This window comes from Rattus norvegicus, chromosome X (assembly GCF_036323735.1).
Source record: "Rattus norvegicus strain BN/NHsdMcwi chromosome X, GRCr8, whole genome shotgun sequence".
Lineage (NCBI taxonomy): Eukaryota > Metazoa > Chordata > Mammalia > Rodentia > Muridae > Rattus > Rattus norvegicus.
In genome coordinates, this window is record NC_086039.1 from 24,345,314 (window position 1) to 24,359,619 (window position 14,306).

At 40.2% G+C, this 14,306-nt stretch overlaps 1 protein-coding gene across 44 annotated transcripts in view; it reads left to right on the forward strand.

The window, feature by feature from the left end:
* The first annotated feature begins 5,394 nt into the window (after positions 1 to 5,394).
* The window catches only part of Huwe1 (HECT, UBA and WWE domain containing E3 ubiquitin protein ligase 1), a 130,091-nt gene continuing 121,179 nt past the window's right edge, over positions 5,395 to 14,306 (forward strand). For 19 of the 44 annotated variants that reach the window (XM_063280228.1, XM_063280197.1, XM_063280210.1 and 16 more), the window contains exons 1-2: positions 8,009 to 8,146; positions 11,336 to 11,483. The gene's annotated coding sequence lies outside the window, so the exon portion shown is untranslated. Of the gene's footprint in view, positions 5,501 to 5,702; positions 5,916 to 7,903; positions 8,147 to 8,331; positions 8,379 to 9,016; positions 9,112 to 10,889; positions 11,024 to 11,335; positions 11,484 to 14,306 lie in introns of those variants that run through there. The other 25 variants (XM_063280204.1, XM_063280217.1, XM_063280230.1 and 22 more) reach the window with 15 other exon arrangements.

The following is a 14,306-nucleotide window of genomic DNA, read 5'->3' on the forward strand; positions in this document are numbered from 1 at the left end:
TGATCAGTCTGAGAAGTGTCTGGGACATTAATAAAGTACACTTCTTGTGGTGTCTGTGAGGGGATTTCCAGGAAGTATTAAGCTAGGGGGAAAGACCTGTCCTGAAACTGGGCTATATCATTCTATAGGTTTGACACACTGATGGAGAATTTAAAAAGCACCCTACAGCAATCTATTTCTCTCTCTTCCTCCTTCCAGCCCATCCCTTTTTCACCCTTTCCTCTCCCTCCCCCTTACTCTCTTCTAGTTATTCCTCTCTAGAAACATGCTCACAAATTCTCACAGAAGTATATTTTACTAATTTTCTAGATGTATGTTTCTGAATCCAATCAAGTTGACAATCAAGATTAACCGTGACTTCTGCAGAGAATGTTTCATAATCATGAATTTACATGTATTTAGGAGAGAAAATTTAAAATACAAGGGGAGGTGGAAGCTAGGTGAAATACACAATGAATGAAGAAGTCCTTCACATTGTCATAACAATGTTAGAGATAGGAGAGTGGGCTGGTCTACTGAAATAGCTAGCAGGGTCCTCCCTCCACTATTCAAGCAGTGAAGTGAAGAAATAAAGTTTCATAGATGTGGAAAACAAAGCTGAAAAAACAAGGTTTTGAGAAATACATCTGGTGGTCAGGATGCCTATGACAAACTTGTGACCTTTCTGAGATATACATCTGACATCAGGATGCCCAGTGATATGATAAAGTTTTGGTGATCAAGATTCTGACTAAGCTAATTAAGACAAAACAATAACGACTGTTACCATAAAGACCCCCTACTCCTCCCTGTGGTAAATTCCAAGAACAACCGCAAGATGCCATCCTGACCCTGCCCAACCACCCAGTTAAACCCCCTCTAAGGGACGTGCCAACTTAGCCCTTTCCCAGTGATTCTCCAAGGCCAGGTATAGGGCTGGATGAGGAAAGTGACCAACTGAGCCAAAAACAGCCCCTTGAGCAGGCCAGCCAATACCTGACCAGATCCTTTGTTCTGTGTACCACCAATGAGAATAGGCCAGCTAACTCTGTTGCTGAAGTCTGCCCTCTGTAACGAATAAAAGTTGTGTGCTCTTTGGGTTCTGGGTTGCCTCTCCCTGCGTGGATGCGCAACCCCACTTACATGGATTAAAAACCTTGTACCCTCATGCTATTGCAGCGGTCAGTCACTTTGTCAATCTGTGCTCTGTGGGTTGCGCTCCTGAGGTTAGGCCACTATGGAGTCTTACGACAGAAGTAGTGATGAGGTGGGAGCAAGGCCTCCAATTCAATCTTCTGCTTTTGTGAGCTCACAAGATGAAGTGGTAGTGTAGCAATCTGACATCAAGTGGGACCCAGAGGCTAAAATAAGTGAATATTGAGAGGAACTTAGATTCTGGTCACCCCAGAGGACCAATGGACCATGGCAGAAAGAGGGAAATGGGTCACTGATATTGGAACATCATCATTACTGATCAATAACTTTAAGGTCTAGGGAGTTGGGGATTTAGCTCAGTGGTAGAGCGCTTGCCTAGGAAGTGCAAGGCCCTGGGTTCGGTCCCCAGCTCCGAAAAAAAAAGAACCAAAAAAAAAAATAACTTTAAGGTCTAAACAATAACAACAGAAACAACAACAAAGACAAAACAACCCTCCCCCAAGGATTGGAACTTTTTGAACTTTTATTGAATGTGTGAGCAAAGCAAGCAAAAACAAATTGTTCAGTGTCAAACTGTCCACTGGATCTCCAACAATCAAATGGTCAAGCATTTCTCTAACCACCATGAGCTGACCTGGATGGATTTGATGGTGAAGAAGATTAGGAGACACAAGAATCTTGAAAAAGAAGGGAATTCTCTGGGAGAAAAAGGTAGGAATGGACAATATCTGTATCTGGATTTTTCTCAGTCACCTATTTGCTGCTCTTAACTTTAGTCTATTCATAGATGAGCTCAGGAAGTACCCATTTAGCATCTGGACCAGGAATCTTTGTGCCTGAGAAACAGACATCTTCCTTATCAATAAACTCTGAGATTAAAAGGTGGTATGGACACAGCAAGCTATCCTTGTTTTTAATCACAGTCCACAAAAGGCACGTATGTGATGTTGTTGTAAAATTAATTTAGGGGCTGTCTTTTACCCAGCTAGGTCCGGCACTGCTGTGCCCCAAGATATCTGCTAGATCTCTTGGCAGAAACACATCCCAACTCCGTGGTGGCCCAGTGTCCCAGCCGCCACATACTCTTAAACTTAATTCACCACAAGAAAGAACACACAACACAATAATCTGACCCAATTGATAAGATATAATTGCCCACCTAAACATACAAAGCCCTGTACACATCCATCCCTTAAGAACATTCGTAACAACCTATGAAGGTACAGCGTGGAATCCTAACGTCAGCCTCCATGTTCTTTCCACGGCTACTCACAGTCTCCTCCTGTCTCTTCCTCTTTTCCATTCCAGTCTCCTCCTCGTTCCTCAAACTTTTCTCCCTCCCATCCTTCCTTCTCATCCAATGGCAGGACTCGTTCTGTCCTGTACCAGTTCTCACCTATATGACATCCTACAATGTGACCTCACTATACATCACTTATATGTTACTCATTCATAGGCTTTTGGTGTCCACATACAGGAGGCTATGCTGTATAATATGGGGTTGGTGTTTGTTTGTTTGTTTGTTTGTTTGTTTGTTTGTTTGTTTCTCATAGTGAAATACACTCAGAGTACTAGGATGCTGGACATGCTCTCTTGTCTTACCAATGACGGTTTCCAGAAGTAAAGGGAAGGTTACACTGAATCAAGTGGTATACCAACCTACTCCTCTACCTAGAGAGTATCTTCAGCAAAGAAGTTACAAGCAAGCTGTTTGATGAGATCCAGTGGATCAGTATGCCATTCCTCATGGAGGTGTGCCAGTGATAAACAATGACAAGTATTACTTTTACTGCAAAGGCTACCAGATAATATAGGGTGATAAACTGAAGTCCTATCTGATAGAAGAGATAGGAGTGGATGGCTCAAGACCTTCAGGCAAATATCTATCAGGCTTGGAAACGCAAAGTTCTGCACCACCAATGATTGCATCTTTAAGTACTACAAGATTTATGACTTCCTTGACATTGTGGTACCCGATGAGAAGATTTCAGGTGCAAATGGAACAAGTTCTCCTCTTCTCAGTCCATCTATGTGTCCTTTCTCTTAAGGAAGTTCTTGGCAGTTATGAAATTCTATAAGACAAGGAGCTGGCTCAGGGTGACAGGGGTCTACTGAGAAATTAGAAGCTAGCCAAGAACTCAGAAGTTGCAAGACTTAGGGAGATTCATCCTTTAGATTTGAAAGTGTCTGCAGTTGGAAATAAAAGACCCTAGACCACTTTTCAGATACTGATGGAGGATTTTGGAATTTCCTTTTTTCCTATATGGATTATCCTTTCCTGGGTCCTGTAAATAAATAAATGCACTTCTGTGGAAGGTGAAAAAAACCTAGAAATCTTATAGGCAAGTATTCAATACTATGACATTCACTAAGTCATTAATAATTTACTGTTATTTTCATTATAACTATGTATATTACATGTAATATGTAGACAAATGTTAAGCAAGCATAACATATAAAACAACAATTGTCATCTCTGGGTGGTATGAGTCAAGTTATTAATGTTTTTCTCTATGCTTTCATATATTTTGTTAACATTTTGTACAATAAGAAACAAAACATATGCAGGGGGATGGTATTGGTTGAAATTAACATTGGAGGAATGACATTAGCAAAAGAACTAGCAACTGCTACAGACCTAAATGTAAACTAAGGCTGTGGGTTATATGGGATTTTAGAATGAGAGGTGCAGGGTTAAGAAATTAATAGTAGAAATGTAGGTGTTACAACTAAGAGTAGACACTATGAGTTATTAGAATTAGAACAGATGTTGTAAGAGATCAGAACCTACGATGAAAGGGTTTATTAAATGGATGGGGTGAGAGCATAGAAGTATTCTAAATAACTGGAATTTTTATACATTTCAGATGAGACTGCTTGTTGAAACTTTTCTAGAGAGCTTTTCTGTTTGGGGGAAGAGTAATCTTCTGATCCTAGCTACTCCCTTTCTACAAACACCACCATTGGAAATGTCTTAGAAATAAATTTAGTTATATTGAAGTTCCTACCAATAGTTCTGACTTTTTTTTTCCTTTTCTGTAAGTATTTTTTATATGCAAAAGGGAGGTGGGGGGTCAGTCTTTGATAGTGGCTTTCCTCAACACAAAAAAGATTTTAATCAGCATCTTTTGGCATAGATGTGTGTCCCCAAGCTTTTCTTGGTGAATTTATGGCCTCTTTGTCCTTGGAGACCTCAAGTAAGTCCACTGTGCTATTTTATCAGGCAAAGATACACAGCTGTCTGATCACTTACTGCTCAAAGTCGATATGCTTGTCTTGATTATCTTGTAGCCCTTTTTGAAGCCAAGGTGATGAATGGATAGCACAGAATCATGGCTGCTCCTTTCCAATGTCCACTATGATAGAAGCCAAGTCTGTTTTTAAAAATAATAAATAGGAGTTGGGGATTTATCTCAGTGGTAGAGCGCCTGCCTAGCAAGCACAAGGCCCTGGGTTCGGTCCCCAGCTCCGGAAAAAGAAAAAAAAAACAAACTAAAAATAATAAATAAGACTTAAACATAGGCTATTAGTTAAATAATTAGCCTTACAATGGAGGGAGTGGTTGCATCAATTAGATTCCCAACTCAGGGTTTGAACCACCATTCGGTAATATTGGAATTAATGTCACAAGTGTTCTTTCACTAATGCCTCTTCATTTTTGTTTTAAAAATCAAATTAATTCATTTATTAAAATTCAAACCTTATTGAAGCATTCAGAGTTGCAAATCAATGCCCCCCACCACCATCCTTTACTCTCCAATTTCATTCTATATCCCAAGCGAATAGCAGTTAATAGGGCCATCTCCCACCAGGACATTTTTATTTCTATACATTTACCAATGTTGATCATCTACAGTTTACAGAGTCCTCCAATTACAGTACCACCTCACCTAATACAAAGGAGAAATGTTATGCTCCTTTGTAGATTGCACTGTGGTTCTCATCTTTTTTTCTGGCCTTCCACAATGTGCCCCATCTTGCCCTTTTATACTCCCCATTCCTTAATTTTTAAAATGCATATCAAGTTTTATCCCTTCAGGGATTTTCGTTGTAGAGGAATCAAATTGCAGTTCCTTAGTGATCCTACTATCCTCTATGGTGGCCTTTACTGGGCCATGAGTAGCTCCAGCTAGGTCTCCCATAGGTGAGTAGAATACACCACCAAGGGAGCTGGAGCGCCCTCTCAAGGGAAAGAGGCGGGGCTAATCGCGAGGTAGGAGGAGCCTTAAATCCAGTCTGCGCTGAGCTGCGGTGGGGGGGGCGTTTTAAACCGAGGGCGAGGGAGGGGGTTGGGGGGGGGACAAGATTGCTACTGGCCTCAGACCCTGCACACCGTTGCAGACCTCTCAGAGCCACTGCGGCTGAGGTGAGCATAGTACCCCCCTCCCCCCTTCCTGGACCTGGGGGACGGGCTGTCTTAGACTCCTCGAGGTAGGGGGCAGTTCCCATGGGATCTGGATCTGAGGCTAGGAGGTAGCGGCTTCAGAGGGCCTTTGGGAAAGGCTGCTGAAGGGGCCTGGCGGCAGCAGCAACCTTCCTCGAACTCCTCCTCCTCTCCCCTCCCCCAGTCCTCAGCGGCCTCCAGCAGAGGGCTAGCTGCATCTTTGGGGACAGCAAGACAGCTGGGAAGCAGCGAACAACGCGCAAGAGAGCGGCCAACACTGGGGATGCGAGGTACCGGCAGTAGCCTTGGCCAAGTGGCCCTAGAGAGGGAGTAAAGGCCCAGCTTTCAGTTTTTCTCTTAAGGGTTGGAGGAAGGCGGTCTCAAGAGGAAAAGGAAGGTGAGGGGCGAACAGGCAAGCTTCATGGTCACTACTAGGCTCGCGCGCGTGCGCGTGCATGTGTCCATTTATGTGTGTGTGTGTGTGTGTGTGTGTGTGTGTGTGTGTGTGTGTATGTGTATGTGTGTGTTCGTTCTTTTATGTATGGTGCTGCTGGACACACATTCATTTTGTTTCATTGCATTATTTTTTAAAACTATATTTTATATATCACGGAATTCAAATTCGTCCTATTTTTATATCGCTGCATTGTATGCTTGGACTACAGTTTATTTAACCGTTTCCTGATTGTTGTACACTAGCTTTTTTCGGGGGGGGGAGGGCTATTGCAAGTAAGGCAGTAATGAATGGACTTGTGTATGTTTGGTGCACATGTACGAAGCTATTCCTGTAGGAGAAATTCTTCGAGAAGTAATTGCTGAATCAAAAAGTGTATGCATTTCAAATTTTGATAGATGTATCTAAATTCCCTTCCCCAAAGGCCATAATAATTTACACTCTCCAATGTAGTATGATATTTCCTATTTTTCCAAAGCTATGCCAACATGAATTGTTACTAATATTCATATCTTTTCGGTTATAGAGTAAAAATCACATGTCGTTGCTTTCATTTGCATTTTGCTGCTTATTACTATATTTGAGCACATTTTCATTTTTCTAATTACAAAAGTGAATAGTCAAATATGAACAGTCTTGTATATAAGCAATGAAAATTTTGAAAATTTAAAGAGCCCCACTTTAAATCCCAAGAAAAATAAAATAATCTAGAAGCAAACTATAAAACTTTCAGGAATACAATGGAAGAACGTTTGCATAAATGGAGAAGGAATTTCATGCTTCTGAATAGGAAGGCTCAATTTTGTAATGATATTCATTTTTTCTATATTGACTCGTGCAATTGATGCAATTCCAATAAATGTACTAAGTTTTTGGAACTTGACGATTCTAAAGTTTATGATGGGGGGATGGCTAAGAATAATCGAGAAAATTTTTTAAAGATGGGGGTACCTTTACTATTAAACTGTACGCTGAAGGAAGCATGTTTAAATTAGAATAGACAGAACAATGCATTAGAATGGAAAAGCCCACAAACGGGCCAGATTCGATCCCAAGATTTATTGGAGAAACATTGTTGGTTAGACATGCAAAAACTGCCATATTAAAATCTAAAAGCACCTTTCTCCCCACCCCAAGCTTGAATTTGCTTCTGAGGGCAGACGCCTTTGTTCGGAGAAAACCACTTTATTGGGTCTTTTTGGTTATGATAACGTAAAGAAGCTTCGATACTTAAAACTGGTGACTTTGGAGGCAGAACTAATGATATGAGCTTTTAATGAGAAGATGGATTCAGGTTAGCCTGCAGTGCGGCGAAGGAAGAGGTCTTTAAATTTTCCCCCATGTTTTGAGAAAAAATCTGTTGTGTCATTGTTTTCATTTGCATTTGTGTGTTTATTGGGATATTGAACATCTTTTATGTGTTAGTTAAGAATAGCACGTTATTCTTCGAGGAAGGTAACAATGGGAACCCATTTTTTCGCTTTCAGAATGGAGTTTGGCTAATTGGTACAGCTCTGCTGGAAGCGTGAGAATAAACAGGTTGACTTTTTAAATTTTCCTCAAGCACTAGGCAGGCTCCAGACACCTAAATCGGGGGCGGAGGTAGTTTTCAAGACATGGCCGAGATTTGGCGCTGAGCTGTGTCATCGCGAGGTTTGGTAGCAAGCTCCGCAGTGGGTCGGAAACCTCGTGGTAAGCGAGATCCCTAAAGGACGAGAGCTTCCTCCCTTTCCCCGAAAAACTCCCAGTCATTTTCACGAAGCTCCGCCTTTCTCCTTTTTAGGAGCGTGCACCTGGTCTCGCGAGATCTCATGTTTCCTAAAGGCGAGGCGCGGGCGGTATCCTGCAGTGAATTACGAAGGTCTCGCCGAGGTTGAACGTAATATCGCGATAGTTCCAACAGCGCATGCGGGAGCCGGCGGCGGCATACTGGCTCCGCCCCGTAGTGCTCCGTGAGGTTGTGCGTCATTTGCTTTTCGCTTCGCGTGGGGTGAGAGCTGAGCAGTAGCGATTTCGGCTTTGGTGGAAGGAGAGGTCTGGGACGGGCTGGGCTCAATTTTTCCTGGTCTGGTGGAGGTTCTCCTGGGATCACGCGAAGGCGGCAGAGGTTGGCTACTGAGTGCAGGAGCTGCGGAGGCGCGAGCAGCGTTTTCTGGTGCTGCCGTTCTTAGCCGGTGAGTTCTCGCGGGAGCAGGGTTACGTCCTCGTGGGATTCGCCGGCGGTGGCGGAGATACCTTGGGGGTGGGGGGGCAGTGACTAGGGTCGGTCCGCCTGTTAAGATGGCGGCGGAGGCTGATGCCTGTCTTGCTAGTACATGGTACCAAGGGGTTAGCTCTCCGCGTTTGTGACGCTTCTTAGGTACCAGACGTTAAGGAGATGACGAATGGCGAAACGTCGTGGTGCCGGTAAATCCTTCCTGAGATGAAGACCATCCTGTTTCTTACCGGTTAAAGCGACACCATTTCCCTGGCCTCAGCCGCGTGTGGGCCTGCCTTTGCCCCACCAATCGCTCTACGCCTCCGTTTTCGTCGTCGCAGTGGGCGGGTTGGGAAGTGCGGGAGGGAGTGGATAGTTATTGGGCAGTGGGCTGGGGATTAGATTGAAAGGTGGGAGAGGGGGACGCACCAAAGACTGGTCTCATAATCTTTGCGCGCTTGCTTCTCAGCCCTTGCAAGGACCCATATGAAACCCCTAGTTTTTCTTGATCCGAGGTGGGCTCTGCTTCCCCAGCTCCCGCAGTTTTTGAGCTAAGGTTTGAGAGGTCAATCTGTAGAGTCATTAGAGTACCTTCCCTTTCCCAAACTCTATCTCCCTGTCAAATCTCTCAGCTACGTGGATATCGGGATGCATTACTAAGGGGAGAAGTTAAAAAAAAATTCCTATCACTCCTCTCTAGCCCTAATTTAGAGCATAGCCTGAATCATCTACCCTGTCCCATCTCCTTCCATGGTGCTTTTGGCGCAGTTGTTAAAAGAGCTTATCTTGTCCCCTGCATTTACTCCATCTTTGTGGATGGAGCCTTAGTAACCTTCCATTTTCCTAGGTCCTCTTGCTTGTTGATCCCTGACGCGGGGACAGCGTACTGATTTCTTCAACTTTGAATGCTTTGAGACCATTCTTGGGCAGAACAATAAACGGGTCAGTGGTCGCATAATTGCAGTCTTAGGGGTCTCCTTCGTGCCCCAACTAGATGAAACTTTCTGTTTTTCCAACCCCTTCCACGCTACAAACTCTGGGACCCGCCCCCTTTCCCGCCTATATTTCTGTAGTCTGTTGGTCTGCGTATATCAGTTTGTTTTGTTACTGCTAACCACCATTTAAGTGCTTCTCACTTCTTAAGCCTTATACTTCTCTCTTAACTGCTCTTCCTCCCACCCCCAGGAGCTGAATCCTCTAGCACTGTGGACCCCCAGTACATTTTCCTTTCTCTACGTGTTTTGCCCCTTAAATAGTCACGCTTCTTTTAAATTTACTTAACTTCCTTTCTCCTCAAATCACTTCTATTATAGACAATTAATTCCATATCATGTGTTTCCGTTTGTAGATAACATGATTTGAATTACTTCTTTTATTTAGCACCAGTGTTGCATAGATTGAGGAGATGTCAACATTCCCAATTCATGGGAAGCAGCCTGGTGTAGAAAATAGTGTTTACTTCCAGTTCACATTGAACTCATGACATTGGGCAAATTACTTTTCAGATTCTGTTTGTTTATATAATGAGGATAGTAATGCTTACCTTAAAGGGTTGCTTCTAGATTCAGAAAATTTGTAAAATGCCTGCCTCATAGGAAGTTTGGGTGCCTTTTTTTTTTTATACATGAGAATATATTAGTAGATGTTTTGTGTCACATTCTACCTTTACAGCCTGGTAAGGTTTTTAAAAAATTGTTATTTCTTCAGCTGTAAATTTTTATATGCTTAGGAATCCACTCCTGTCTACTTTGAATTTTTTTCCTCATAAACCACTTTGTATGATCATTGGCTCATATTTGACTATGTTCTCACTATTTGAGGCTTCCATTAGTATAAGACTTTTGAGTGCAAAATCATTCTCTTGGAATGACCACCAGCTATGTTTCTGTCATGAACCACACCCAGGTGTTCTACCTTTTGGAAGGGAGTGCCTCATCCCTTGCCTACTCATTTTTGCCACTCCTTCAAAGACAGTCTGTTTTGTCCTTCACCTCAAAAAAGTCATGAATTTTTTTGCAGTGTTAAACTTAGGTTTTAAGTGTTTATATTTCTTTCTTTTTACCTATTATCATTTTTAGACAAACTTAAACTTTGTCTAAGATACCTCGAGTCAGTATGGGGGCATATTTGGCAATCTTTTTATTTAAGAAGGATAATACCTATGTGCAAGACCTTAGGAAGGTTGATCTACTAACTAAATACCAGCATTTCTCCCTCAAAGGCAACCACAGCTGGCTCTTAGATAACTACCTCCTGTTGTGCTTTTGCCATTTTATATTTTCTAACATTTGATTTGGAAGTAGTTTTTCTTACTGTTAATATTTCTATTCAGTACTAGAGTGGTTCTTTTCCTAGGGTGATGGGGTTAGAGTACAAATATAGTTGTAAGAAGTATGCTATTATTCAAATTTTAGTGGGTAGCATCTGGTAATTAACTATATGTCAATTTCAGTTTTGAGTTTCAGGGTTTGAGTTGGAAGTGCTGTAGGAAAATGAATTTACTCTTTAAATTGAAAGACAGGACACTTTGCTTTTGAGATTTTTTTAGTTTGTTTTTTTGTTTTGTTTTGTGTTTTTTTTTTTTTTGCTTTGAGATTCTTGTCTTGATTCCTTTTACAATGGGTTAAGCAATAATCACTAATTAACTCTTATCCTTCAGCATTATACTAAGTCTGGGAATGATGATCAAGGCATGACCTAAAAGGTTTAATTTATTCTAGGTAGATCTGAGAAGAGAGGAAGGAGTGGCAGTACCAAATAAAAACTTTGTCTAAGATTCAGTGACAAAGTTCAACCTGAATTTCCAGGATGTTTATCGTTTGTCTCCCAGTATGGCCAAAAAGCACTTATGAAGGTGAAAAATAATTTTAATGTGTACAGCTTTTTTTCCCCACAAAAATGTGTTTTCCTTAGTGTCAGTTTGTTAAACCTGCTATTATTTTGTTTGAGTTGAAAACAGTTTTTAGGGGTATTGTTTAAGTGTCATTAGAAACACTCTACATTTCTTTTTTGGAGTTCTTAAGTTACTGCTCAAAGCAGCTTCTAAAAATGTAAGTTGGCATTTAAGGGCTATTGCTTCAAAAATAACTGAGTGTGTCTATTGATATAATGGTTAACTACCCAATTCTAATAAATGATATACGTCTTTCCCCCAATTTTTTTGTAGGTCCTCCAGTAGCCTGACCTGAGTGTCTTTATTAGTGCTTCAGAGGAACAAAAACAGGAGACCAGAATTTGGTCAGGAAGTTTCAGGAAGCTGTTGGAGCAGTGTTGGGATTTCCCACCAGGATGACTATGATTGGCTGTGATTTTAGGTTAGTGTTGGTTTTTTTAGATCTTTGTGGTTGGTGTTTATATTTTACATCTCGAAATGAAGATGGAGCTGGAATTTCCATTTTTTTTTTTGCTTGTGCTAATTTGATTCCATTATATGGGTCAGGTTTGGTATTATTTTCTTTTTAAAATATTTCAGTGGATGGAGCTCATTAGTAAATTTAAGGGAATTGTTTAAATGCATACTGTTAGTACATTTATAAATTAAGCCACAACATTTGAAATATACCAAACTCAGTAGTATGTTATCCAACCCCCCAAGCCCCGTACTTTAGCTTTTCTAGTTCATCCTATGGCATCCCCCTTCCCATAGAAATATTTTGAAATAAACCTCTCTTGACATGTTAGTTTTATCTATACAAATATTGTATAGATAGCTGAAAGTTCTTGACAGTATAACCCAAAAATCATTTTCAGTTAAGATTGAAATTTTAAAAGTAGGGGGTTGGGGATTTAGCTCAGTGGTAGAGCGCTTGCCTAGGAAGCGCAAGGCCCTGGGTTCGGTCCCCAGCTCCGAAAAAAACAACCCCCCCCCCAAAAAAAAAGTAGAAAATCGGCTTGTTTTTAAATTTCCCTGATACTTTATTTGTAGTTTGATTCAGAGAAAAGTCCATTTATGAAATAGTTTATGTAGACTTTAAATCTGTTTTAATCTTCAGGTTATATTTCTCTTTTTTGTCCAATTTATTTGTTAAATTCTTTCCGCATTTTCTCACATTTGAAAATTAGTCTATAGTGATGTCTAACCCATTCTTTGTTAAAGACCCTAGATAACCTATTATAATGAAACAATAGTGGTAGTAATCTCTTTGGTTCTAGTTGGAGTTGATATTGCTGGCTTAGTCGGTATACTAAAATGACTAGTCATAGGTCCCTTTTTCTGTGGCAGTCTGATTTGATATTTGATTTTAATTCCATGTCCTGGTTCTGTTTAATGTTTTCTATATGAAATATAGACATTTGGAATAAAGTTTTTGTTTGATGTGGATTTGTAATATTCTTAGGTAGTTGGTTGTTTTTAATGCTGTTATCCTAGATTCTGTGATTCAGACCTTAGCTATTAAGAACCGTTGATGAATTATTTTGCTTGTGCAGTGTTAGCCATTCTGGGTTTGTACTATGGTTAAAACCAGAAAATGAGAGTTGAATGTATAGCCTCCAGCCAGCCTTTAACTCATATACAAATACGGACAGAGTAAGGGTTTTTGTGCCTATCTGTAAAATAGTAAGAACTGTAAATTAAGGGAACAGAAAGTGGAAAAGTTATGAATAAAAATTTTTGAATTATTTACATAAATATGATTATGAATCACTGTGAAAACAAGTCCTTATTTGAAAATTAAGTATTAAAGGATTTTTTGGGGGGGGATTCCAGCAATTTCATGCTTTCAACAACAAAAAACATGAGCATGTTAGATATAGGGGTTAAATATTAACACTTAAGTTTCTGTAGTTTAAACAAAACTACTTAGACTCAAACTCTATTTTATGAAACTGGGATGACTGGTACAGAATTGTGCACAGTAGACATTCCAATATTTGAATCACCCCCTTCTTAACACTGGAAGTTCACAATGGAAACAGTGTTGGCTTTTTAATTCTCCTTTTGTTGTGTGTTTTTAACCACCAGTTCAAAGTATCATTGAAATGCCAAACTCGGTTGCTTTGAAAATATTTGGCCTTCACATTCCACATTGCCTCTCATAAGATTAAATTTTTAAGTCTGTTGTATAGTTGTGACCATGTTAGACTGCTTTGCAGTGATCGCACAGTCAGTTCACAAGTCCTTATGCTCTTAAAATTTTCTTGTATTTTTGACCCTTTTCTTCAATGACTGGTTACCAAATATTTATATATGTTAATGTCAGGAATAATTCAGCTCTTCAGGTTCTCTGGAAGCTTCTTAGTTGATGTGTCATAGAGGTTGAGTTGGTAAAACTTGATGTACTTGCTGACCATCTTGGTTTTCTGGTTATAGAAATGCTTCTAATCAAGGAGTGGTGCTCTGAATAAAACAAGTTTGAGGTGTTAACCTAATAGTTTTCAACTTTGAGTTTCTTAAAAGGTACTTAAACAGTTGTCCTTTAAAAATCATAATGGTGACACATGGAAAGTGATTTTACAGAATGTTGGAATTTGTTTTGCTTTTATGAAGTACTATAAATGCAAGTTGTAGATCTGATTCCACTTTAGAGACTTTGTTCATATAATCTTAAACATTGAAAGAAAACAGTTTTACCTTTTTAATCGTGGTAAAGAGGACTGGAGAGATGGCTCAGTGGCTAAGAGCACTAACTATTCTTCCAGAGATCCTGAGTTCAATTCTCAGCAGTTATATGGTGGCTCACAACCATCTGTAATGGGATCTGATGTCCTCTTCTGGTGTGTCTGAAGACAGTTACAGTGTGTGTACTCATACTACATGGAATTAATAAGTAAAAATCTTAAAAATAGTGGTAAATAAAAGGAGCTAAAAGAAAGAAGTAGAGGAAGGACTTAATTTTCTTTTTCATGATTTACAATTAGAAAGATTTAGGGCCTACAGAGATAGCTTATCAGTTAAGAGTACTTGTTGATTTTTCAGAAGACAGAGGTTCGGTTTCCAGCACCCACATGACAGCATATAATCATATGAAATTGTAGCTCCAGGGGATCTAATATATTCTTCTGACCTCTTAGTGTAGCAGTCACATACACAGTACATATAACACAGGCATGAAGTCAAATACTTATGCAAATAAAATAAATAGTTAAAAAAATTAAAAGGTTGCTAAGTGCAGATGGACTACTATGAATCACCTTTA